Source organism: Protopterus annectens, chromosome 17.part0 (genome assembly GCF_019279795.1).
Source record: "Protopterus annectens isolate FY-2018-M chromosome 17.part0, PAN1.0, whole genome shotgun sequence".
Lineage (NCBI taxonomy): Eukaryota > Metazoa > Chordata > Ceratodontiformes > Protopteridae > Protopterus > Protopterus annectens.
This window is the reverse complement of record NC_056751.1, coordinates 517731235-517756963: the sequence shown is the minus strand read 5'-3', so window position 1 is coordinate 517756963 and position 25729 is coordinate 517731235.

Sequence of the window (25729 nt, the reverse complement as noted above, 5' to 3'; positions counted from 1 at the left end):
CCTCTCCTAAAAACCCCATCTCTGCTTTGCCCTTAAATCTTTGCAATGGCCTGAATTCCCAAAACAACTTCTCCTTCCACAACTGCATTTAATACACTCAATTCTTTATATCCCCATGTCCTGCTCCTCTATCTCTAATATTCTATCACTATATAACCCCCGACGTCAACTCTGTTCATCAGACAAACATCTTCTGGACATACACAAACCATCAAAAAACATTGGCAAGTCATTATATAAATACTCAGTTGCTCACTCCTGGAACTACCTTCCTCACAATATAAGAAGTATCCCCCTAAGGTCCCAATTCAAACAAGCACTCAAGCAATACCTGGAAAATGCCTGGTCCTTTCCCTTTCTAGCTCCAGTCTGATCCTACTTACTTTCTTCCTAATACCACTTCCTTATACTCACCATCTTTTCTCTTTCTTCTCTTCTTAGCCGTCTTCCTTGGAAAACATTTCCAACTCCCTCTATGAGTAAATAATTCCTTTTTACTCCTTGCTTCCACATCATGTTGATACTGTACATAAATATATTTATATAAAAACTTGCACAAACTGTTTAATTGTAATAACATCTTTTGTTGTATAAATTTCTTTCATGATGTAATTTCCTTTTTTGGAATGATTATAATTGTAATTGAAGCTTTTCTCCTCGGGTATCCACTGAAAATGGGCCATTGGCTCAGTTGGACCAACCCGGTTAACAAATGACAATAAATTAATCAATAAATAAATAAATTTTACCTCCACAAAAATTGCCTATCTAAAAATCTATCAACTTGGCCTATTTGCCAAATAAGTAATGTGGAATTCTAGTTCCATCTTTCTCCTCAAAACATTTCTTATCAACACTTTGTCATGATCTCCTTTAACACTTTTTGGCATCTTCTGTAAAACTCCTCTTTTACATATAGCCTATCCAATTCTAATTTTTAGACTAGACTAAAATCCCCCCAATTATACGTCTGTTTCTGCTGTTTCTGACCTATCATGTTTCATTGTACACTCTTGCACAGTTAACTCATAACCCTTATATTGTTCAATATAACATACCAACACCAGCCTTTTCTAACCTTTTTTCTTCCACAGTACAACCCACCTAACATAATCATCCTTTACTACATGACAGACAATGTATCCTATTCCAGATTCTATTAACATTCATTCTACTCTTTTTCATCTTCATTTTGCAAAGGATATCTAAATTCTTTTACATCTTCTGTTCTGAAATTTCCCATTTACTTTCATCCTGAGATTCATTTATTAAAACAGTGCTACATCTATATTTACTCTAATCAATTAAGCTATGCTTTTCTAACCATTGATTGGTGACTCTTCCTGTCTACTTTCCACACAGCCATTCTTAATGATCTTCATCCCTACATCTTAGGAAAGGGAATATTTCTCTACCTGAGATTGTCAGTCTCCTATACCTGTCGACCCTCTGCCCAAGTCAGTCATTTGGCATTGACCTCCTATGTGTCAGGACATTGTACATTTGATAAGGTGTCCAACATGCATTTAGATAAATAGATAGATAGATAGATAGATAGATAGATAGATAGATAGATAGATAGATAGATAGATAGATATAAATCTAACTATATACTAACCTTCCTCTTTTGTTGACAGGACAGTACAGTCACAATTAGCATAATGGTTAATATCTTTGCCTCCTATGCACAAGGTATAAGGTTTGATCCTGATCTCTGCCCAGTGCCTGTATGAAGTTTACATGTTCTCTCTGTGTCATTGTGAGTGTTTGCACCTCAAACTCAAGCAATAATGTAATTGTGGGCAGCAGTTCCAGATAGTTACTATTGGGAAAAAGATGTATAGATCAACTACTTTGGACATCAGCTGTGGGACACAGTATCTTATAGACTGGAGAACACAGTTCAGAGACTTGTGCTGTACCTCAGCCTCGTCTGACCTATTCCAGAAATCCATGCTGATGGTGAGAGGTGTCTATGAACTCCAACTGTCCAGTGTGAGCCCATCATAAAGTCTGGATCAGTAAGTTACTTGCTGGCCTTTGTCCGTTTGCCCATCTTGGGTTACCTGGGATAGCTCAACATAAAACAAATAAACATTCCAAACATGCTACACCTGATTTAGGTTCACTAACAGGACATTTGGAAGTGGATGACATGACAGGAGACAAGATGGAAGGGAAATGCAGCAAAGCCACTTTGCTTGGGATCCAGTGTTTACTACTCAGGGGGAGGTCAGATTAGAAAGGATGTGAGAATTCTGGTGAGGGAGAGACTTCATAAGACAGTAAGGGATGCCATCAGAGTTAGTGACAGACTCATGGCAATCAGACTTCAGTGTAAGAATAGGGTACTATTCATAACATCATAGGAAGTTACAAGGCTATAGGCCCTGAGGCCTTTATAAGCCTAGCCAAGAGTTTATCCCATACTTAGACAAGCCAGTACCCAAAGTCCCTATCCAGCAAGGGCACAGATGGAATCCCAATGGTGTATTTTTTTGTTTCCCATCCAGTTATCTAGGTTGCACTTAAAAAGGGATAATGAGGTACTCTGCTTTATGTGAACAGGGAGTTTATTCCAAAGATGGGGAGTCTCTGGTACACAAATCTGTCCTGCCAAGTCCTATTGATGTCTCAGACCAGGTTGAGGTCGCAAATGTGGGATAATCTAGTGGAGCTTGACTTGCAGATATGCAGCAGTTCCATCAAGGCAGGGTCTGAGATTGCTTTTTTATGCCAGACAGAGGTCAACTCTGAGGAGTCTGTTTGAAACTGAGTAGAGGGACACAGCTTTTAACTTGTCTGTGTAGGGTAGATGTTTGACACCGTGTATTCTCCTGACAAGGAACCTCTGTGGTGTCTCCAGCTGCTGCATGTGCTTTGTGAGGTACATGTTGAAAGGGGCAATGTACTCAGTAATTGGCCTTATAAGGGAAGAATGCAGGGATGTTATGACCTCCTTGTACCTAGATAAGATACCCTTACCTATGAGGTGGGCCATATAGAAAGCTTTCTTTACAATGGAAGCAACATTGTGGTCAAAAGTCAGGTTGCTATTAACCTGGGTGCCCAAATCCTTCCTGCTTGCTTAGGGCATTGTTATTAATGTGTTAATTTGTGGGGACATCACTCTCCCCAAAGGGGATGATGATGCATTTTTTGGCATTCAGCTTGAGGCCATGTTTTTGGCACCAGTCATTTGTTTAGGTGAGACACTCTTGGAGGATGTCCACATCACTTAGGGAATTGATGACCGCACCCAGCTTGGAGTCATTTGCAAACTTGGTCAGCCATAGCCTACTGGTTTTGGCCTGCACCTCAGAGAAGTATATCCTGAATAGCAGAAGTCCCAAGGGTACACCACTCATTACAGATCTACTGCTTGAGGTAGCTTCCCCTATTTTGATTAGGTGGGTTCTATCAGTGAGCCAATTTGCTCCCCATCTGGTAAGATATGGATTGATACCTAGTTGAGAGAAAATACATACTCAGGTATGCAGGCATTGTCTACCTTATCATTATTTGTATCTGCACAGGTTTATAGGTGAATATTAGAGTAATGCACTGAAGGGCCATTTTAAGCTTAGTCAGTATCCTGAGGTCAGAATAAAACCATGTACCTTGTGTCTATGAGGTGAAGACCTTAACCATTATGACAAAACAAGCCCTATATTTTGTCAAACTAACTGGCATGAGAATAGAACCTACAGCCTTCTGCACCAAAGACAAGTATGATACCTCTTGAGCTACTGAGATTCCTTACCTCAGTCTATGTAGCAGGGTTGTGATAGCAAGGAAAAGAGTGTAGGCAGCAGTTGCAGGACTTACTAAACAGACGAGGACAATATAAGCTGGAGTTGATAAATGGGGACCTGAAAGAACATATCAGAACAGACAGAACAGGACATAAGTACTGCCTGGGTCCTCATAGATGGAGCAACAGGAAGAAAGAAGATGGGCCATTCTATACTTTTGTCTGGCAAATTACTTGAAAGTGGCCACCACATTCCTCAACAAATGAAAAAGTCAAAGGATCACATGCCAGCATTTAACTCAGGTAGACTTCCTCCTAGTAAAGAGAGAGCACTTGCAAAATCATCCCCAGTGAAACAGTCAGCCCACAGCATAAACCACTGTTTTTCACAATCAACTCCTAACAGTGGTTAGAGAAGGCTCTAAGATCAACAGAGACTAGGCTGAAGACCTGGAAGCTGACTGGAGAAAAAACACAAGAGTTCAAGGAGATAATTAGGGCTGTAACACCTCAGAAAGTAGAGGAAATAGGTAGAGTTGAATAAAAAAGGCAGTGTCTCAAAACAGCATGTTTGAGGACTATAGAACAGATATGCCTCTGAGACAGGTGTGGAAATAAGGTGCATAAGGGAAGACAGTGGTGGAATGGAGAAGCCCAGAAAGTCATCCAAAGAAAGGAGGAGTATAGGAAAAGGTGAGAGTGAGAAAAGATGGACCAAGCTAAGAAGAAATACTGACTCGTGCCAACAAAGAAGCTATAAGATAAGATGCAATAGCAAAAACAAAAACAAGGCATCAGAGGCACACTACCAATTTCTGGAAAGTGACTCAGTAGATGGCAAAAAAAGAAACTCTATTAGGCTGCATGGCAAAATTAGACAGCTAAAAAAGATAGTCAGAAACCCTTCATAAGGGATGCAAGCAGCAATCTGCTGACCAGTCTATTTGACATCAAATGTAGGTGAAAGGAATACTTCAAGCAGATTCTGAATGAAGTAAACCACACAGAAGCTGTAGCTCCCCAGAAACAGCCATTAATTCTTAATTCATTTAATACCTCCAGCATGCGATTCCTTCTCAAGGGTGCTACTGAGTAACATTTGGACAGCATTATAAACATTTCTGTAAATAGAATAAATCTAAATCTTTCTGTTCAACTTATTATTCTGTATTTTACAGCAAGGGGATAGAAAATGACCAGACTTGGTCTGCTTTTTCCTGCAATTTAACATTGTCCCACTCTGTGTATCCTTTCTATTAGTTTTTATTGATTTCCTGGCATTACAACTTTCTCGTATAATAGCTGCATTATAAATTGCTTCAGTTTGTGTTGCTCTCTCTGTCTTGTATTCCAATAATCCTGATGCTGTTCCTTTTTGAACAACTTTCAAGATCATCTATCTTTTCTTTATGTCTTTTTGTTATATTTGTTAGCTCTTGTTTTCTCAGAATTTCCTACAGCAACTCAGCTTTATTGCTGCTTTGTCTTCAAGATCTTAAATCTTTCATTGTTTGTTTGTTGTTGCATTGTTTGTTTCAAAGGATTCTCAACCTGGCCTATTGTGATTAACTTTTCAAACAAAATGCACAATTACTCCTCCTTATTTGCAACATTAAAAACAGACATATGCTCCTCCTTCTTTGTTATTAATTATCTTTCCGAGTTGCATTTTCTTACTTGGAATACTATTTTTATCACATTTCTCCAGGCTCTGTCAAAGAGCATTGGGGGTAGGCAGCTATTTTGTCTAGGCTCTTTAGTGTCCTCTTTCCAAGACTTCATTTGTAACCAATTAAGTCAGCTGTGTTAATTATAAGACAAAAGTGTGAACATCAGGTGGGACTTCTCAGGTCATAAGGGGAAGAAAAATAAATCAGTATACAGGACTGCCTAATGCCATCAGATAAAAGTAAGATTAATTGGCTAGACTAAGATGCAAAATAGGGGTACTTGATAAATATGTGATAAAGATAAATATTATAAAGGGTAGACTCAGTTTGGTAGGGAATCTAATTCTTTTCTATGTAGATTATCTAAGAAGACATGTAGCAGTGTTGGGTGAGGTTTTGGGGAAATACAGACAATCTGTGACAGTGGAGGACAGGGAGAATTAGTAATGAAAGGATGAGAATGGAAGGGAGAGGGGAAATAGGACATAACAAATTTCATTAACTGCAGAGTGTCTAATTACATGGTGTAGACCTTGAAAGGGTATCAGAATGGAGAGGTGTACAGGGTAGAATGGGAATAAGGAAAATATGGTGTAGAATATAAGGTTTTCTTTAAAGCTGCTCTGGACATAAATAGGGCAGAAAGGAAAAATGGATGGGAGGGCTGAAAGTGAGCTGGGAGTTGAAATATAGGAAACTAAGTAGCTTATGAGATGACAACATTCTGAATGAAACTGAGGAAGCTTTGACAAGGATAGAAAGAGGAGCATTACATACAGTAATGGATTTATGGAAAGGAAAAGGGAAAAGTAAGGTAACATTTTAACACTTTGTGTCTCATAAGAAGTTTCAATTGAAGAGAGTGGACATAAAGTTTCAGAGAAGAGTGATGGAGTATCATTTGAAGAGTTTGTCAAAAACAAGTAAATATTAGGAAGAATAGTTTAGTAAGAAAGTGGAAGAAGGACAAGAGATGGGATGAGAAATTCAGAAAGGAAGATGTTTTATGTTTATAAGAAGCTGTCATTAAGGGGAACAGAGAATGAATGAAATTATTAACTTATCAATGGTCAAGAGATACTTAAATATCAGATATTCAGGAAATATGGGATATGACAAAATCTTAAAAGCATATTGGACTTGCTGTTGATGTTTACTGGCATATAGTGCACAAATGGTACAGCATACTTATACAGGTATGGAAAGAAGGCAGATGCCCAGATGCAAAATGTTGGCATTAAGTAAAAGGAAAAGCAAGCCAAGTACATATGTGGTGGATGTGAGTGGGCAGAGGAAATTGGAGACAGAATAGGATGATTTGGGAAAGGATTTATACAAAACAAGTTGAATTTTACAGTTCTGACTGTTTGGAAATTAGCAAGGTGGGACGGTTTGGAGCTGATAAGAGGCAGCAAAATTAGTGATAGTGGCAGGTATGGTAAAATGTCAAATGGCTAAAGCCTAAAACAGCAGAGAATTAAAAAAAAATTGTTTATTTAACCATTTGTTGAACAGGTTAATCCCACTAGGATAGTGACCTATTTTTAGGGGAGATCTGAGGTGGGGAAATTTGGCAAGGGCATTTTGGATTTCCACTGTTTGTCATTGTTCTGAGTGAGAACCATTTTGGAGGAGTTCTTGCTGTTTCCATTCCAGGTGCAGATGTGGCCTGGAGAAACAGGAAGAAAATGAAGGAGTAGTAAAAGGAATGAGGGAGAAAACAAATCTCACGACTGGTTAATGTGTGCAAGATTCTGAGGAAATGTTTCAAAGAAACCTGTTTGATGGAGATGACTCAGCAAATGATGGATGTATAATTGCAACCCTCAAGTTGGGAGGGTTGCAAGATGATTTTTTTAAAGAAATTGTACTGCAGAGTGAGCCAGAAAATGAAGGAGATGTTTCCTGGGGGCATTATGGAGAAAATACAAAAGGATGATGCTGAGACAATCCAAAGAATAGTGGTGAGATGGAAAAGAAAGCATATGCAGTGAAAGTAAAGGAAGACATAAGGGGAACAGCAGAAAAGAAGGCAGAAGAAAATGAAAAACAGAAGTACATCATAAGAAGTCAAAGTAAAGAAGACAAAGAAATGGACACGTATGAAGTGTGTGACAATTTAAGAGCTCCTTTGGGTGTAAAGGCACATGAGATAAGAGCATTTATTCTTATTAACAAAGAAATATTTTGTGACATTATATTTGAGACTGTTTTTCAATGGAAAATTTTCATGGAGAATATGAAAAAAGAAAGACTATTAGCCATGGAGTCTTTGTGTGATAAAATCATTTAACAGGGAAACAAAAAAGATTCATGTACAATTTAGAACAGAGGTAGAAAGAAAGACTTTGAAAGGACATATAAAACAGAAAAGGAGGATGCAGAGACAATCCCAAAGAATAGTAGCGAGACAGAAAAGAAAGCATATGCAGAGAAAGAAGTACTGGACATTGCAAAAGTTTATGACAAAGTGTTTATAGACTGATGCTTATGATTGTAAAATGTTGAATATAGAAAGAAAAAAAGCATGATAAATATGGAGAGGAATAGGAGTGTTGTAAAATACTGGGGACAACCTAAAACATGTCTTTTTTTGTGGAAAATAAAGACATTTGATAAGTAGCTGTGAAAAAAGAAAATGTTATAATTCTGGAGAAATGGGACATGATGCAAGAAAATGTGAACTGAAATATAAATGTAACAAAATTGGACATTTATGGATGGATTGTAAAAATGAAAATAACATTATGGAAAAAGAAAAAAAAGAGAAGAAAATGAACAAAAAGAAGACATTTTAGAAGTAGTCAAAATAGAAAAATAGAAGTAAAATTAGATGAGAAAAAATAATAGAAAATATAGAGAAAGGTTCCAAAATAAGTGGCAATGAAGACATAAACTGAAGGTAGTAAAAGGAAGAAGAGAATTATATTGGTAAAAGGGTAAAAGACAGAAAAGGGAAATTTAAAGTGATAAGTGCAAAAGACAAAAAGAATAGAAATAGATGAAAAAGAATATATGCTGCTAAAGACTGGGGATTGCTATAATGTTTGAGGTGTTTGATTCCTAAACACAAGGTACAGTGTTTGATTCTCACCCTTGAAAAATAAATTGGTTAGGCTTACAATTCTCAGTTAAGAAACTTAGCCTAATAATTACCTATGAAATTACAAAACAATAAATCTAAGAAAAAAATAAAATTTTAGAATGCTTTCTATAAATGTGAATAGTATTAAGAATATAGGAATTTTGCAGTGGTGTAATACATGTGATGTAGATTTAATTATATTAGAAGACACAAGATTTTTAACAACTGAAAAAAGAATACAAACAGAGAAACTATGTGGAGGAAAGAAAATTTGGAATTTGGGGAATGAAATATGTTCTGGAATAGCATATTCTGTAAAACTATATTAAAGATATTAGGCATAACTTTGGCAAAAATGGGAAGATTAACAATTGTAGATTTAAAATGGAATGAACAAGTATATAGAATTATAACATTTTATGCTTATATGAACTGTAAAGAAAGGGAAGGCTAATTTCATCAGATTCTAGATTATGTAGTTATAAATATGACAATTATAATGGTAGGAGACTTTAACTGTTATTTAAGAGGCAAGAGTAAAAAGAAAAGAAATGATATAAGAAAATGTTAGAAGTTATACAGTGTGGTAAGTTAAAACTTTGGGAAAAAATTCATGGACTTATGAAAGGAGTATATATAGAAATGAAATAGATTATTTTGTAGTATCAGAAGGCTTAGTCATAAAAGAAGTGGAGGTATTTGAAAGAGGATTTTCTGATCATCTTGAGCAAACTAAGAAAAAATTAACTCAAACTACTAACACCAAAAGCAATAGAACTCCGAAGCGTTTGCTTAAACTTCCAGTCACAGTAACTTGCTTCTAACGCGTATAAAAATGTATATTTATTAAGCTTTTTCCTCACAATCCGCTTTTCGTCACGTACACTTTACTCCACTTCATCAGATACAAGTATGAATGAAAAAGCAACAATACAAAGTGGCGACTAAGCACTCACATTTAACTTGTAAGCAGGTCACATGGTAGTCGCTTTCATCCCTGTTATTGTGTTAAATTTATATCCTGTTAGTCCATTGTTTGAAAATTTAAAAATACATAACAGTATTTAAAACAAAGTAATAAAACTACCATATAAACCCTAGCTCGTAAGCTATGTGTTACAATATAAAACACTCTACCAATCTCTTGTAATTCTTTCCTAAAAGTTGTTATTATGTATATGTTAGAAACTCATTTTGTGTATATATTTATAATCTCAACGTGACCCTATTATCAAAAAATCTCTTGTGATGCGTTAAAGACGCGGGTCAACTATTGTTTCACCTAAGCCACTCATCTTCTACATATTGTGTGGCTTTAGACTAAGTGTTACCTTAATACTACGTTTACATTACCACCCTTGCTTATAATTAAAACTTGAATAACCAGGGACTACACTCATCCAACTACATTTACCAGAAGTCTTTTCCACGACCGAAGGTCCTGGGATTGCACGAAGAACCAGTGGTCAAGAATGTTGACATCCACGGACTTCCACTGTCCCATAGTTTACGGGTTACCCCCACCTCTGAACCACAACTCGCTCTTATAGGCTAGTCTTTGTTCGTGGAGTAGGCCTAAACAATAACATCTACATATTTTTACTAATGTATAGTAAAAAGAAGATGTCAATATTTAAATGTAAGTTAGTATCTTATTAAAAATGGAACCATAAGGAGTGACATGAATAATCCAGTCACTCGAAACCATTTATACACTAACAATAGGTCAAAGATCTATTTACTCAGATAATGTAAGTATTAGTGTTATCTGGCCAAGTTCTTTAACCGTAAAATGCACATAATAGAGTAGAAATCATTAATGCCTAGAAACTGACAGGCATTAAGTCTCAGTTGCCAGGTTAATTCATGTCTTTCTAATTTAAGAGAGTCTGGCCCATCTCTTCCATCACTCACTAGTTGTTGAATAACCCTAAAATTGAAGTGATGTCCTGGGTATTCATTAATGTGTCTAGCCAATGCATTTTCAAGCTTGTTATTACCAATACAATAAATGTGTTCATATATCCTTTCACATAACTTTCTATCGGTCTTTCCAATATAAAAAGCATGGCATAGGACACATTTAGCTAAGTAAATAACTTGTTTACTTTGGCAGTTAAGTTTGCCTTTGATTTTATATTTAATGTTTCTTATTTCAAAACTAGTGGCTACATCTATATACCTAAAAAAATGGCACATATTACATTTGGACATGCCGTCTCTGCTATTTGGTGCCTTAGTTTTGGTTTCCAAAATTGACTTCAAGTTACTACCTTGTCTAAATACTATTTTAGGGTGATCTGGGAAGAGGGACCTGAAGTGTCCATCTCTCAGTAAAATTTCCCAATTCTTGGAAATAATGGTTGTTACTACACTTGAATCTAAACTAAATGTACAAATGAAACTGTAAGGACTAAATAATTGTTTAACAGTCTTTTCCATTGGTCTATTAGTTTATTCATTACAATAGTTCTTTTATACTTGATCTCTCTGGTTATTTCTCGAACGAGTGTATCAGGGTACCCTCTTTGAATAAAAAAAGTGTGTAATCGACTACATTCTTCATCAAAGTCTACATCTCTAGACACCATCCTAGCAGCCCTAACTAGTTGTCCATTCACCACAGATTTCTTCTGGAATGAAGGGTGATAACTGGTGAACTGAAGGAAGGTGTTAGAGTATGTTTCTTTATGGTAGATTGTTGCTATATAAGACCTGGTTTGATAGTCTTTTCTCAATTGCACATCTAGATATGCTATATGGTCTTTGTTCACTGAATGTGTGAACTTGAGAAACATAGTACTGGTACTAGAATACCTAGGAATGCCCAATAAGATGTGTGGCAGCTCAGTGTGGCAAAGGTGTTACACTTCAGTTACACATCTCTGGAAGATGTATAGGGAGGTACATGAAGAAGGGTACATTCTACTCAGTTATTGGTGTAATGAAAGTTGTGATCTATGGAGGTATTATGGCCTTTCATGTCAATATCCTGCACATACTCAGTAGGTGGGTAACAAACAGGGAAGTACTCACCACCTTGGCCACATGCTGGTGGATGTTCCACATACCATCTATCCCAGGACACAGGCCACATACCAGGTGGTCTGCCTATAGGGTGTGATGTCTACATTATCTTTGGTTTGTGTGTTTGTTTTCATAATGTAGCAAATCACCCCATGTTTTTGCTTCATCTCATGTGTTGTCATGGCTGCTGCAGCAATCTTCGGTGTGTGTTGATACTGTCTGTGTTATACTAATATCACAGATAGAGTCAATGATTGCTCACAATCTGTAGTCATCCAGACAGCTGTTTGGACACAGGAAGTGTATGTTAATCTTGACATCTGTGACTTAAATAATGGACAGGAAAGGGCCTAGCAGACAGCTCTGATGTACAGACCCAATCAGTGTACCAGAGATATATGTCACTTCACACATTTCAACATAATTAGATGCCACATATGTGATCCAGTGATCTACCCACTTGGTGATATGGCTGTTTATGCCCACATATGACAGTGCTGAGTGGATTCCTCAGTGTGGATTTATGTCAAATGCCTTGTCCTGGTCAAGTTTCACAGGATGATGCTGTTCTGATCATGCATAACATCTGTCAAGACATCTAACAGATGTGAACGCTGTGGATTTAGCATTAACAACTTACACATGTTTGTTGCATACAGCCAGGATATTATTAGTGTCCATATAGAAAAGGTCCATGATTTCCCGCCAAGAAAATGCAGGCCCTACAAACCAAGAAATGATGTATGTGGTTAAACTGAAATCCCTGTCACTGTAATATGTGTTGTGTAAGATAATGTGACTTGTGCTTGGCCTACAGGCCAATCTCTGTCATTGTCCTGATGGGAATAGTGCACATCTGCAAATCAGCTATAGCTGATGGCATCAGCAGTGTTTAGTGAGGAGTAAATGGTAATAGCAGTGTCCCACATGCAGGTGTAAAATGCCCTATCTAATCTCAAGCAAGTGCATAAACACAGACACCCCTATTTGACTGCAGTGAGAACCAAACCCTTACTTATCTAAGTACACTGATTAGAGAACTCGGTATTTAAAGCAAGTGCCACAGCTCAAGTGTGATGTGAAGAATGTCAGACAACACTATATAGCTGATGACATCAGCAGTGTCTGGTGAGGAGTAAATGGTAATAGCAGTTCCGCATGGCCTCTCTAATAACAAGCAAATGCACAAACACACACACCAGTTGACTGCAGTCATAACAGAAACATTACCTATCTAAGTACAGAGATTGGAGAACTCAGTACTTCATACAAGTGCCACAACATAAGTATGACTTTCACAAGGCTGCAGGACAACTTATAGTGGATGGTGGGTTGAGGATTTTGGGAGACCAGCATGAAATGGATATTTAGGCATTTTCAACTGTCATGATATTTCAAGTTTTGCATAGTACCAGATTGATTAGTGTACAATGTGGAGTATTTGGTGGTAGTGTTCCACTGCGTAGGTATACTTTCAGAGACAGCTTTACAAACAATATGAAAACAGCTGTCCGTATTACAAGTATTGGAAAAACTGAATGTGTATTGTCATTCTAAAGATTTGCATGGTATATAATACATTTGTTATTAATTTATGTAGTTTAGTTGATATATCTGTAAACAGGTACTGAGTGACTAGGGTTGCAATGCATGGGGGAGGTAAAAGATGGCTGCATTATAAATATGTGACATTGTCTAAGATAGGGCCATCATTTTTTTCTGTTTCCAAATGTAGTTTCATGTCAAAAACACTAAATGGACAGTAAACAAAAGTAATACCTGCTATTTTTCACTTTGCAAGCCACTGGTTTGACTGATGGTTGGCAAAGTGTTTGGGTAGGTGAGATACACATTTCTACTGCTTTCCCTGATTGCTCATAGTTAAACAGTGTGCAAATATGAGACTCATTGCTAAAATTATGTGAGTCAGTACTGAGTGGATGAAACACACCTGCTGCTTACCTGACTCTGTGGCAGGTGGAAATGCATTGGCAGATTTCTTTTTCAACCTAGATGATAGAGGGCTTGACTCCAGATGTGTAATATGATTAAATAAGTATTGATAATGCAGTCAAATTTTACTTTATTCTAACTTCACCATGTGTTAGTGTTTTTTTGATGTAGCACAACATCTTTAAGCAGTATTGCATGAAGGTAACTGCATCAAGAAAGAGCTGTTCACTGCTGCTTGGCATTGGTGTGTGATGTCAAACTTCACACAGACATAACGGCCAAAAAGTGAAGGGCTCCCTTCATTTTTATGGTACTTATGTCTGTTGTGTGTGATTTTATTTTTTGCACAGATTATAGGTGTTAAAATGGGTCCCCTTCAAAACATCTAAAACCCATAACAGCTAATTTCATAACACTGAGACCAGAACATCTAAAACCCAAAACATCTAAAACCCATAACATCGAATTTCATAAAATCTAACACTACAAATCACATGAAAATAACAATCCCTCCACATATAATGACACCAAACTACCAAACACACTTTTTACTATGACTCTGCAGGAGGGATTGAGACAGTGGGGTTAGGAAATTAAAATGTTCCCACTGTAATGCCATCTTAGAGTTGGTATATTTAATTTATGGGGGGTGTGGGGGCAGAGACCCCCACATGGGGGGTAGAGGGGGGCTTGCCCCCTGCAGAAACATAGTAAAAAGTGTGTTTGGTAGTTTGGTGTCATTATATGTGGAGGGGATGTTATTTTCTTGTAATTTTTAGTGTTAGATGTTATGAAATTCAATGTTATGGGTTTTAGATGTTTTTCGTTTTAGATGTTCCAGTCTCAATGTTATAAAATTGGATGTTATGGGTTTTAGGTGTTTTGAAGTAGTCCAATTAAAATGAGGTCGATAAGAAAATGGTGAAAAGAGGCACAAGCAGGGGGAAGAACAAAGGGAAAGCAATATAGGAATGTGCAGGAGGGCGGTAGGAAAGAACCATAGCTATCCATTTCTTCAAGAGTGTAAAATGACAATATGTACAGAATATTAGCTGAAGTTGGAATGTCACCTCCACAAAGAGGGGTGACAATAATGCAATCATTTTGTATAGCCAATTGGAACAAATCAAGTGTGTCAAGAAGACACATGTCCAGAATGGAGAGCTTTGTTTGAGAAGATATTTTTCTTGTGGGACAGATGCTCATTTTTTTGGGTTCAGTAAGAGGGGAATGCTGTGCAAGCGGCAATGGTAGTTCTAGGTCAGGTAAGTTTGGTAGGTGAGGAAGCAAATGCAAAAGTACAGGGCAAACAAGACAAGACACTGGAATGGTGAGGGACACAAACGGTTGCGGGACACCATGATTGAAGTGAGGGAGGAGACAATGCAAGCTCATGCCCATCAAACTGGGGACAATGAGAATCTAGTCCTTAGCTGCAGGGCTGTCATCATTGTTCCCATACTCTGTTGGCTGCTGGAGTGTTTGATGTATTTTCCTTCTTTGGATCATAAGGGTATGCAGCATCTCCATAAGACATAATCATGCACCAATGGTGGGTACATGACCCTATGCATCACCCCTGGCATCTCATGTGGGTGGTGAAATCCCCACCTCTGCCAGTACGTCCACAGGGTATCATAGCACCAGCTGCCTGAGTAGTGTTACCTGAAGGTGCAGGTAGTGCAGGAGCAAAAGAGGCTGTACTGCCAAGTTGGGCCCCAGATGTGCTGGGTGTCAGTGCTGGAGCCGGTGGACCTGGGCAAGGTTGACCCACTGGGGTTGGCCTGCCTTGCTGTACTATGAAACATTTACTGATTTGGTACAGATAGATGACATAGAAACATGTTGATGACACATAATAGAAAAAAATAGATAAGGATTGTGGAGAGGCAAAAAAGAGAGAAAATTAGTGCCATCATATTTATCTGAAGTATTGTGTTTAAATATATGTCCTAACAACTAAAAACTATAATTATAGATTGTTCAAAGTATAATTTGCAACGTGCATATATTGCACATATGCTTGGTCTAATTATACAGATTACAGTTAACAGCAGGGCCATTAAGCCACTTGTATATAGTTTAATTTATGTAATATTATTAAATAAATGCAGTATTGTATAGTGGTTACTTGTGGGATTTCAGCCCACAACCTCTGACTAGAGTATTACACTTGACTCCTAAAGTTGTTTTTTGCTACAGACTTATGCATGCATAGTTGTTTTTACAGTTAGGATATGCATGCTCACGTTGTTACTACTGTATAGAAAACTGAAAAAAATCTTTATTATATTTTTACAATAATACTTCTCTTGTGCTGTATACATAGCACTTGGTTCCCTCAGTCTCTCCAAATGATCAGCATGAATCTGCCAATTCAAGTGAATTTCAGCATTAGCCATGAAAAGAAAAGAAAAATGAAAAGAAAAGAGAAGAAAAGAAGAGCATTATGCATACCAGCCTTGACTATATGTATCCTTTCATGTATTATAAATTCTCTTTATTAGCATAGTTACACAATTGTGGGATGTTGCTGATTTGAGAATTATCCAACCACTGGTTGAGCTTATTTCTCTTGCACCTTTTTAAGTTGTTGAAATGGTTCCTACAGTGCTCTCCACTGCATGGGATGCCAGTCACACTGGATACAGTCTTGACCAGACTATTTCAAGCCCCAAACTTGTACTGGGAGCCAGAATAGTCCCTCTGCAGAAGTCTTTGGCAGTGGTTCATTACCAAGAGTCCGGTACATATCTTGGACTCCTGAACACCCCACCTCTGTGCCTTAAATTGAGCACCTTCTCCTCTAACTCCAAACATGTCTAATCCCAAAAGTACAGCAATGTTAAATGCTGGTTTCTGGCCAATTCCTGTTATCATGTTTACTGGTAGTGCACATACCCAAGAAATGATGCCATCTGCATTTGTTTCATGTTAAGCAGACAACAGCAATGCCAAACAGGGAGGAAAGTGATTTTTTAAATTAGAAGGTTACTCTGACACTTGACATTAGTTTGATGGTGTGTGTGTTGCTGCAACTGTTAGGTGATATAACTTTGCAGACATACACTGGGGAAATTAATTTCATGACATGACACATTTTTATTTTGGGACCAAAAATGGGAGACACTCCAGAAACCAACACAAAGCACCAAAAATACTGGACTAAGAAAAAAGGACACAGTATCTCAATGCACTCCTTTATTTTGGTTTTATTTTGATTTATACAGTGTAGACTTCAAACCTATTCATAAAGGACAAAACATTTTCTTCCTCACCAGTGATTTTATATCTTTGCCACAGAGGAAATGCTTCTCAGAGCAACCATCTGCAACATCATCCACAGTACTAACAACAGTTGTTTGTACATGTATTAATTTCAGATGTAGTGCACATAGTCATCGCGCAACCATTTATGACTATTGCTTGCAAATTGCTCATGCTTGTGTTATCTGAGCAGTAATCTGAGACATGCAGTCTGTAAGGCATTTTGTAACATTGTCCTTAAAATGTGTAAGGATATTAAATGGCAATGATATACAGGTGTCAGCAAATGAAGGGGAGGTTGGACATTACTGAACAGAAACTGTGAAATGTGTGCTGCTTACTTACATTTAAAACCTTGATACAATTACTTCTACGCTTTGTAAGTCTAATCTGGCTGGCACATCCACTGGAGGTAGGGAAGTCAGTATTGCTGTTGTGTTTTCCTTCTCCCTACCAGTAATCATTCACAGCTGCAATCCATTATCAACAAACACTAAGGGAGTGCCTGCACTATGTTTACTTCTGCACATAGAGCCAAGTAATTGGGATTCAGCAATTCTAATGAGTTCACACCTCATTTGCACTCTCACTATGCTCACAGCCCTGAATCTACACCATAAAAAGGGAACCGTGTAGCTAAGGAACCTGAAGGTGAGGAGACTTGTTTATGTGGATAAGACAAAAGAGGATATTACTTTGGGATATATCTACAAAGAAGATACCAACCTTGATAAGGTATGCTTACATTTTTCAGCTATATACTACATATGCTGGAAGATCATTAAGAAAAATCTGTTACTATATACATACGTAGATATGTATGCATGTATATATATATATATATATATATATATATATATATATATATATATATATATATATATATATATATACATATGTATATATATATATATATATATATATATATATGCATTAGCAAATGCTACTTTTATTTGTGTGCATATCTTAGACATGTACTGATGGCATGTTTGTCAGGGCATTTCACTTTCTCAGATGCACAACCTTATTAACTCTTATCAGAAGTGCAAATGTTACAACTATTTTTCTCTGCACATGCTTCTATTGTTATTTATATGAAATGTAAATGTACTATATTTTCAGTGACACATGGGTGTTAGCTTTCTAGGAGGCTCTAAGGAACCTCTAGGGAAGTGATGACCACAGAAAGATATGACCGGCAATAGCATAAAATGGAGTGTTCTTTGATAAATCTGCACACATGTTTCAGGGACAATCTATTTGATAGCATGTTTAGCATTTCACTGATGGTTTCTTAGCAAAGTGTGTCATTTGCCTGTTCTTTTGGGGGTACTGGGAGTAAATTTGCATTTCTGTTTTGGCACAAACAAGATTTTTGCTATTGTTACTCTTCTTGTTCTGGATCCAATCTAGCATTATGTGTGATTGTAATATATTATAACCACACAATTCCTGTTTTTATATATTTGAATATCTTGACTGCGTTATGTTTCTCCAATGGGTAATAGTAAAATGCTACCTCTTATGTGTTATATCAAAACTGGATTTTTAGTTATGTGATACTTATGTGTATTATCCTTCTTTTGTGTTTAGAGCACCTGGGACTATGGCACCCAGATGCCCCAATCCCAAAACCCACCCCACTTTCAGTGACCCTAAGAAAGAGGTCATTGCAAAAGCCTTTAGGCAACATGGTGCCTTTTTGCATGAGAGGAGATATGGAGATATGTCAGGCAGAATTCAAATTTGGCAGCAGATAGTTGCTGATGTGAACACAGAAGGCAACCACAGCAGGACATATGATCAGGTGTGCGATAGGGCTACTGATGTGATTTCATCTGCATGGAGGAGAGCAGCTGCAGTGGCCCATGATATGATGGGTACCAGAAGCCTGCTACAGATCTAGCACTAACAACAAAAGACAAGTTCCTGTCTGCTCTCAGGGATCCAGACAGCTCACTGGAAAGTACACAACAGCATATCATTGACGTTGGTGCTACTGTTTCAGGTAGAACAGGTATGTTTGAGGAGGAGCTTCCAGGTTGGCTTATCTATCTCAGTTGTGAAATACTTCTTGTATAGTAAAATATTGACAGCAATACATAATTTCAGCTTAACATTAAATTCGTTGGGGGGGATAGTGGGATAGTTGTAGATTGACTTAGTTAACAACACATTAGGATTGATTACACATGGGCTTAGGTTGGACTTTTAATCTAAGTTCTTGCTAAAAGTATCATTAATGGGCATATGAAGTGTAATAAGTATTAACCCCTGTGTTACTGTTGACTGTGATGATGGTGTCCTTACCTTTTGCTTAACATTTTCAAGGACCATCATCAATGGGAAGCATAGGATCATCTGCACCTCATTATGTCATTAGTGATGCACAGTTCAAAGAAATATTTATTTTATCCATACGTGTGATGTGGGTGTCAGGACTGCAGTGTGTATTGTTGTACTGTCTGTAGTAGTTGGACCACTGTTAGTTTGTTAGCATACATATGACTATAGTAGTGTAGCTATTAATTTCCTTCCTGTGTTTGTTACTTATTATCACAGGTGATCCTGACAGTGGAAGTGTAGAACTCTTACCACCTGATGCCAGAGTATTGGTAAACTCTGATAATGATAGTGGCCAAACAGAGGCACAATTGGGAGGTGAAGAGGTTGCATCTGACACTGAGGTTGACATTTAGCCATCCCATGTAATTCCATCAGACACAGTCAGTAGGTTTAGGCAAACCCATTCCAGTGAGCTCTCTGATATCAGACAGGTGGAAGGAGAGACACTCAATCAGGGAAGTGTGGTTACTGTGGCTTCAGTGCCTGTTGGCTCTGGCCATAGCCAAAGTGTAGGTGAGGTTCCATACAGGAGGGTTGTTAGGGATGCTCAGTGGAGGCCTGCTGTCCACCCTCCACCTGATCCAGGTGTGTGCTCCTTTGCCACTTGACATACATTTAGGGCTCTCATGGAGGTATATGCACATTCCTATAGGTCCTCCAGAGAAATGCTTAGGGTTGTAGATGTGACACAGGCTGACATGCATGCTGCCTCCATCATGCTGGATGGACTGGATAAATGACAAATTGGACCAGACAGTGTCTGTGCTGAAACATCTGCTGGAGGGGGGAGCAGCATCATTCTGGGAGTAGGTTATCCACATCATATTTTATTAGCTGACACAGCCGGGTCTGATCACAATTCCATAGTGGTATTACTTACACTGCTGTGTCAGTGGTCAAGGTGTCCATACACAGACATGGCAGGCCATGGAGTCATGGTCCTGGTGTCCTCGTGAAGGGAGCTCATCCAGCAGACATCAGTCACATTTATGTAGCTGCAGTGCAACTGACCAAGTGCATGGACATGCCAGTGCAACTCCTAGCAGAGCCAGTTCTCTTGGTCGGGTATGACAATGATGAACTGCCACATCTACCATGCATGGTTCACACCTATTTGACATACCAAGACAGTGATCTATGACAGATCTTGGCTGTGTTCCTGCAGACATTTACACAGCAATTTAACCTGGAGGAACCATACAGACACATACACAACATTTACATGGCTCATCCATGAAGCTTAAACCTCATTTTGTCTCACTGGGCATTTGTTACTTAATCCAAATGTCTGTCTGTTTCTCTTTCTTACACACACTCACTGACCTTTTGAGTCAGCCTGGGTTTCCTGCCCCCCACACACACACACACACACACACACACAACACCCTGTCCAAGTGATGATTACTGTGCCAGATCCTTGTTTCTATGTTTTGGATTTAGGGATACATAACATTTGTGTCTGACGCTCAGGGTGCATAGGTGACTTAGTTCTTAGTATATCTTTGTGATTGTACTTTGATTATACTTTTGACATATTTTGAACTTAGAAAGTTATACAGTTGATAGCATCAAATATTTTTTGCATCAGAACTTTTTATAATCTTTTTGAGGTTTGTGAAGTCTGAAACATGAAATTCATTATTTTTAAACTTCTCTCTCTTTAATGATTTTTCAGAACAAAAGCATGATGGCAAACTGATGGCATTCAGTGACCATCAGTACTTTTGAGAGGTACGAATGTGTGAATCTTTGATGCCTGGGCCTACAACTTGATAGATGGTGCATGTATTCACATAAGTTTGCTGCCACATGCTAAAGTTATTTCTGTACAAATCAACCAAATTCTCCTTGCTTACATTGCCAAGTAACAACAAACAAGGATATCTCATTCATTCCTATAATTACACAAAACACTCCAGGTTCAACACTTACCTTGTAAATCCAGCAGTTGCAACAGTTTTAGTTCAGGGCTGACTTTGATGCTAGAAGTACACAGCCATTACATGGGTAGGTAAAGGCTATGAGAGTTGCCTGGCATCAATGTTACTATATGTATGAGCATAGGCTGAAGGTTTTAACTCCTTAGGTGTTGAGTAAGTGTACTATGCATTGTCTCTTGGCCAATACTAGGGCATATTGTGCATGCATATTTAATTCTGCCTGCACCCACAGCAGCTACTGGTTCCCGCTTTGATTCCTCACCTGTGTATGGCTGTGTTGAACTTGCCATTGGTGGTGGGATGTGTGCCCCTTCCCCTTGTTGATCCTGCTTAAGCTGCTTTCTCAGGATGATGTTGTGTAGCATGGCACAGATGGTGAATATTTCAGTACATATACATGGATTGTACTGCAGGACTCCCTCAGATGTATCTAGATACTGGAACCGTGACTTCAGCAACCCAAACACATGCTCTATGATATTTCTGGTTTGAGCATGTGCCTCATTATTGTGTTCTTCAGTGGGTGTGTGTGCATTTCTGATGAGCATCATCAGCCATGGTTCCGGTGCATAACCTGTATTTCCCAGTAAATGACCCTATGGGATATCACTTCTAGTGAACATCTGATATAGTTGGGAGCTGTGCCAGATATGTGAGTCATGGTATTTGCCTGGTTTGCAGCATACACATTAAAGATGATTCCCTTGGCATTACATACAACTTGGCAATTCATAGAGTGGAATTCCTTTCTATTTATGTAGAGCCTTCCATGTTCCCCAGTTGGCACCTTAATTTCTATATGTATACAATCTATAGCCCCAGTATTTCAGGGTAGTGTGCTACAGGGATGAACTTCTGCATATTTGTGGCACTTTCCTCAGGATTATGGGAAAAATATACGTGGTCACTGGCATATTGGAGCATAGCATTCCAAATTGGTAGAGGATCCTGGATACTGATGCCTGTGACACCCCCAGCATGTCCCCTATTGTTCTCTAAAAGGTTCCTGTATCTAAAATTATAAGTGCTACACATACCTTTGTCTCCACTCGTATGGGTTTCCCTCGGTTTACCCTGGGTCTGAGTTGAGACAATAGAGGTTGCAGGGTTGCTGTGGTATGCCTAGAATTAATAACGGTAGTTTGAGAAACTGTAGATCATATTATGAACTGAACAGAAGAAGTAAAAATCATGAGAGAAAATCCATTTGACACAATTGGACATGAAATATTATGAGGAATAATGAAAGAATATAATATAAGTGAGAAAATTAGGAAATTATGTATGTCAGTGTGTAGTGCTAGTAAAGTAAATATACTTGTAATTGTCTGGTCAAGAGTTACATATGATGAGTGTAGTAAGACAAGGATATCCAATGAGTTGTACACTTTTTGCATTAATTATGAATGTGAAAGTATACAAAATAAATTACAACATAGATGAGTCTGAGTATATAACACCTGAAAGGTTAAGAATTCCTGCTCTATTGACATATCCATATGACATTATAATAACCACAAAAACAAAATTTGGATAAAAGAAGTAATAATTTACACAAATGTTTGTCTAGAGATGATAGGGATTGCTTTAAATAAAGAGAAATATAAAGGTTTAGGTGATGCAGTAAAGATTAGGATATATTTTTACAATGAATGAAATTCTTGTCTTAGGTATCAAATTTAGGATAAAGATGTAAATAGAATTTAATGGGAAATAACAGAAGAAGTAAAGCAAACATATTTATCTGGAGAACATATCAATTATCATTCAGAAAAAGGGCTTATTTGATAAATTCAGTGCTGATGGGAAAATAGTATTCTTAGTAAGTGAATTTTTGTTGCCAACAGCATTTGAAAAGGGATTTCTCCATATAATATTTTTTCACATATATGGGGTTCTAGATTAAATCCAGTAAAAAGAGGAGTTTTGTATGTAAATAAAGAAGGAGGCTTAGGGTTAATTAGCCCAGTGGTATATGCTGATTCATTAAAATTGCACAAAGTGTTAAAGCAGATAAATGAAAAAGATGATAGATTGGTAAACTGTAACATATACATATTATAAATTTGGGGGTATGGTACAAAAGAATAACAGAGAAAAGAAGTGTATAAAGGAAAACATAAAATGCAACCATTTTGTAGAAAATAAAATTGGATGATATAGAAAAGGATAGAAAGGTATGGTATAAGAATGTAATGATAACACATTACTATGTAAAACAATGACAAAATCTAACAGTTGAAAAAATTAAAACTATAAAGATATGAAGCAAATTATGTAATCAAAACATAGAATGTCAAGATATTTTTGTGGAGACTGGTAATAGATAAACTGCCAGTAAAAGGAAATATGCCACATAAAAAGAAAAGTGATAGAATAGGTTTACATTGTCACTAAGAGGAAACTACAGAACATGCGTTTCTGAAATGTAAAAGAGTAAATATTTATGGGGGAAACTAAGTAAAGAAAATATTTTTGATGATATAAAAGAAGTAGCTAAAATAAACTTGGATATGATAAAAATGGACATTATAAGAATAGAAGTAAAGAATATGTTAAAACAGTATATAAAAATTTATTTTATGTTATATGGGTTATACGGAATGAAAGAATAAATGAAATTATGTTTAATGGCAAATGGATTTTAGCAACAATATGAAGTAAAATCAGATGGTGGCATGGAAAATGGACTGGGGTCTAATGGGGATGAACATTTAGCATGATTGTAAAGGAAATTATTAATATGTGTAAACAGGTTTGTATATTTATATATTTCTACATATGTAAATATTGTAAATATGAAACTATTTTGTAAATAAGAGTTATTTTGTATATAGATAAAGGAACCCTATTCTTTTCAATAGATGCCATGGGATCTTTTCCTCTACCTGAACTACCACTGACTCAGGCAGATGGGATCTCAGTTAAATATATCATCTGAAGGATAGCACAATCAGGAGTGAAGCAGTGCAATGTCAGTACTGGAAGTCAATCTAAACTTGGGGGAGTAGAACTCATTGATCTTCCGGCACCAAAGGCAAGTATGGGCCACTAACACTGACACAGGCTAGGATTGGATTACTAAGATTTGTAGAGGTACAGCAAAATTCAAGGGGTATAACTTGGATTACTGATAAGATGGAGCTAAAAGAGAATTAGGTGGGCATATGTGGCACAGCTATAGGAGAGGGACAAAAAGGCTTCTTGGTATTATGCCAAAGAGTGAAATGATATAATCATTTTGGGTTAAGGGCATAAAGTACATAAGACTAGAGAGTTAATATTTACATAAAGAAAGTAAAATTGAATTTCACAGCTAATGCAACTGATATTATTAGCAGACATTGCTTAATTATTTTAGTAATATTACATCACAACAGCCTGGAATTCTGGTACCTTTATTTATAGCAGTTTTGAAACCAATAATGTTAGTATAATGGTTACACAGGTGATATTATAGTTCAAATTGTATTCTGTAGGTCATATAAGTCTTTCTAGGTGGCATCTTATGAGGAAAACAAGACCTTGTTTGGAATCAACAACCATTCTACTGATATGATTATGAAATCTCGCAACAAGAAATACAGACCACAAATGTTGGGTCAGAAATGATCAAACCCTACCTATATCATGTAAGTCAGTGATAGACTTCAAAACAAAGGTTTTTTTTGCAGTTGCCCACTTTCTGCTCCACCCAACCATATGGGGTGGCATGTCCCAACATACCTGCAGCTTATATATACCAATTCCATGGTCACACAACCTTGGGGAAGGGATACATTTCTCAGAATCGCAAACATTATTCTAGAGCAATGCATTTTTTGCCTTTTTTCACCAAGCATTGGAGTGTTTCGCTGTGAGTATAAGTGGGTAAGCCTCATAAAGAAATAAAGGCAATCTATTAAACTTAGGTATTCCAATACTTTTCTCACTCATACCACATTTCAGACATGCACAGTTTCTGTGTGGAATACATTTCCCTTATTACTTTTATATATTTAGAGGTTAAGGCAGAAGATCTTCAGCACAAGTACTGTTAGCCTCTTGATGAGGGTGAAAACTTGCAGCTTGCCTACATTGTAACAAAATTTTGACAGCTTATATCTTACAAAACTATACTCTTCCTGCTGCAGTTTTGCAACAACCATCCCGTGGTCCTATTTGTCGTGAAAGTTGATAATTGTGTCTGAATGCCCTTATTGCAGCTTGTCTTACTTTTCTTAGCTTCAGAACAGAAGTTAAACATTGCAGCTTTTCTTCATTTATAGGAAATAGGTTCTTTCTTCCTTTGATAGATGGATATTTACTAATTACATACGTGTTAACATATATGGTGACTCCATGTGCATTTTCATCTTTCCTTTGTGACATTATCCCTATATTTGACAGTTAGAAACCTTGAACATATGTTTCACTGTTTATATAAATGTTCAAACCATATTTCAAGTACTGCACAGGCATTTGGATTACATGGCCATGCTAATGGCTGACATTTAATTTATATGACCATGCCCATACTTACAGCTCAGGAGTCATTTACCTTATACTTCTGAGGTTTAAATAAATACATTTGTGTCATTTTGCATCCCATTTTATATAATTAGAGGAATCAGAAACTACAAATTACAAATAGCCACATTCATTTCATGATTCATGTTAATATCTTCCAGTTTTATGATGTTAAATA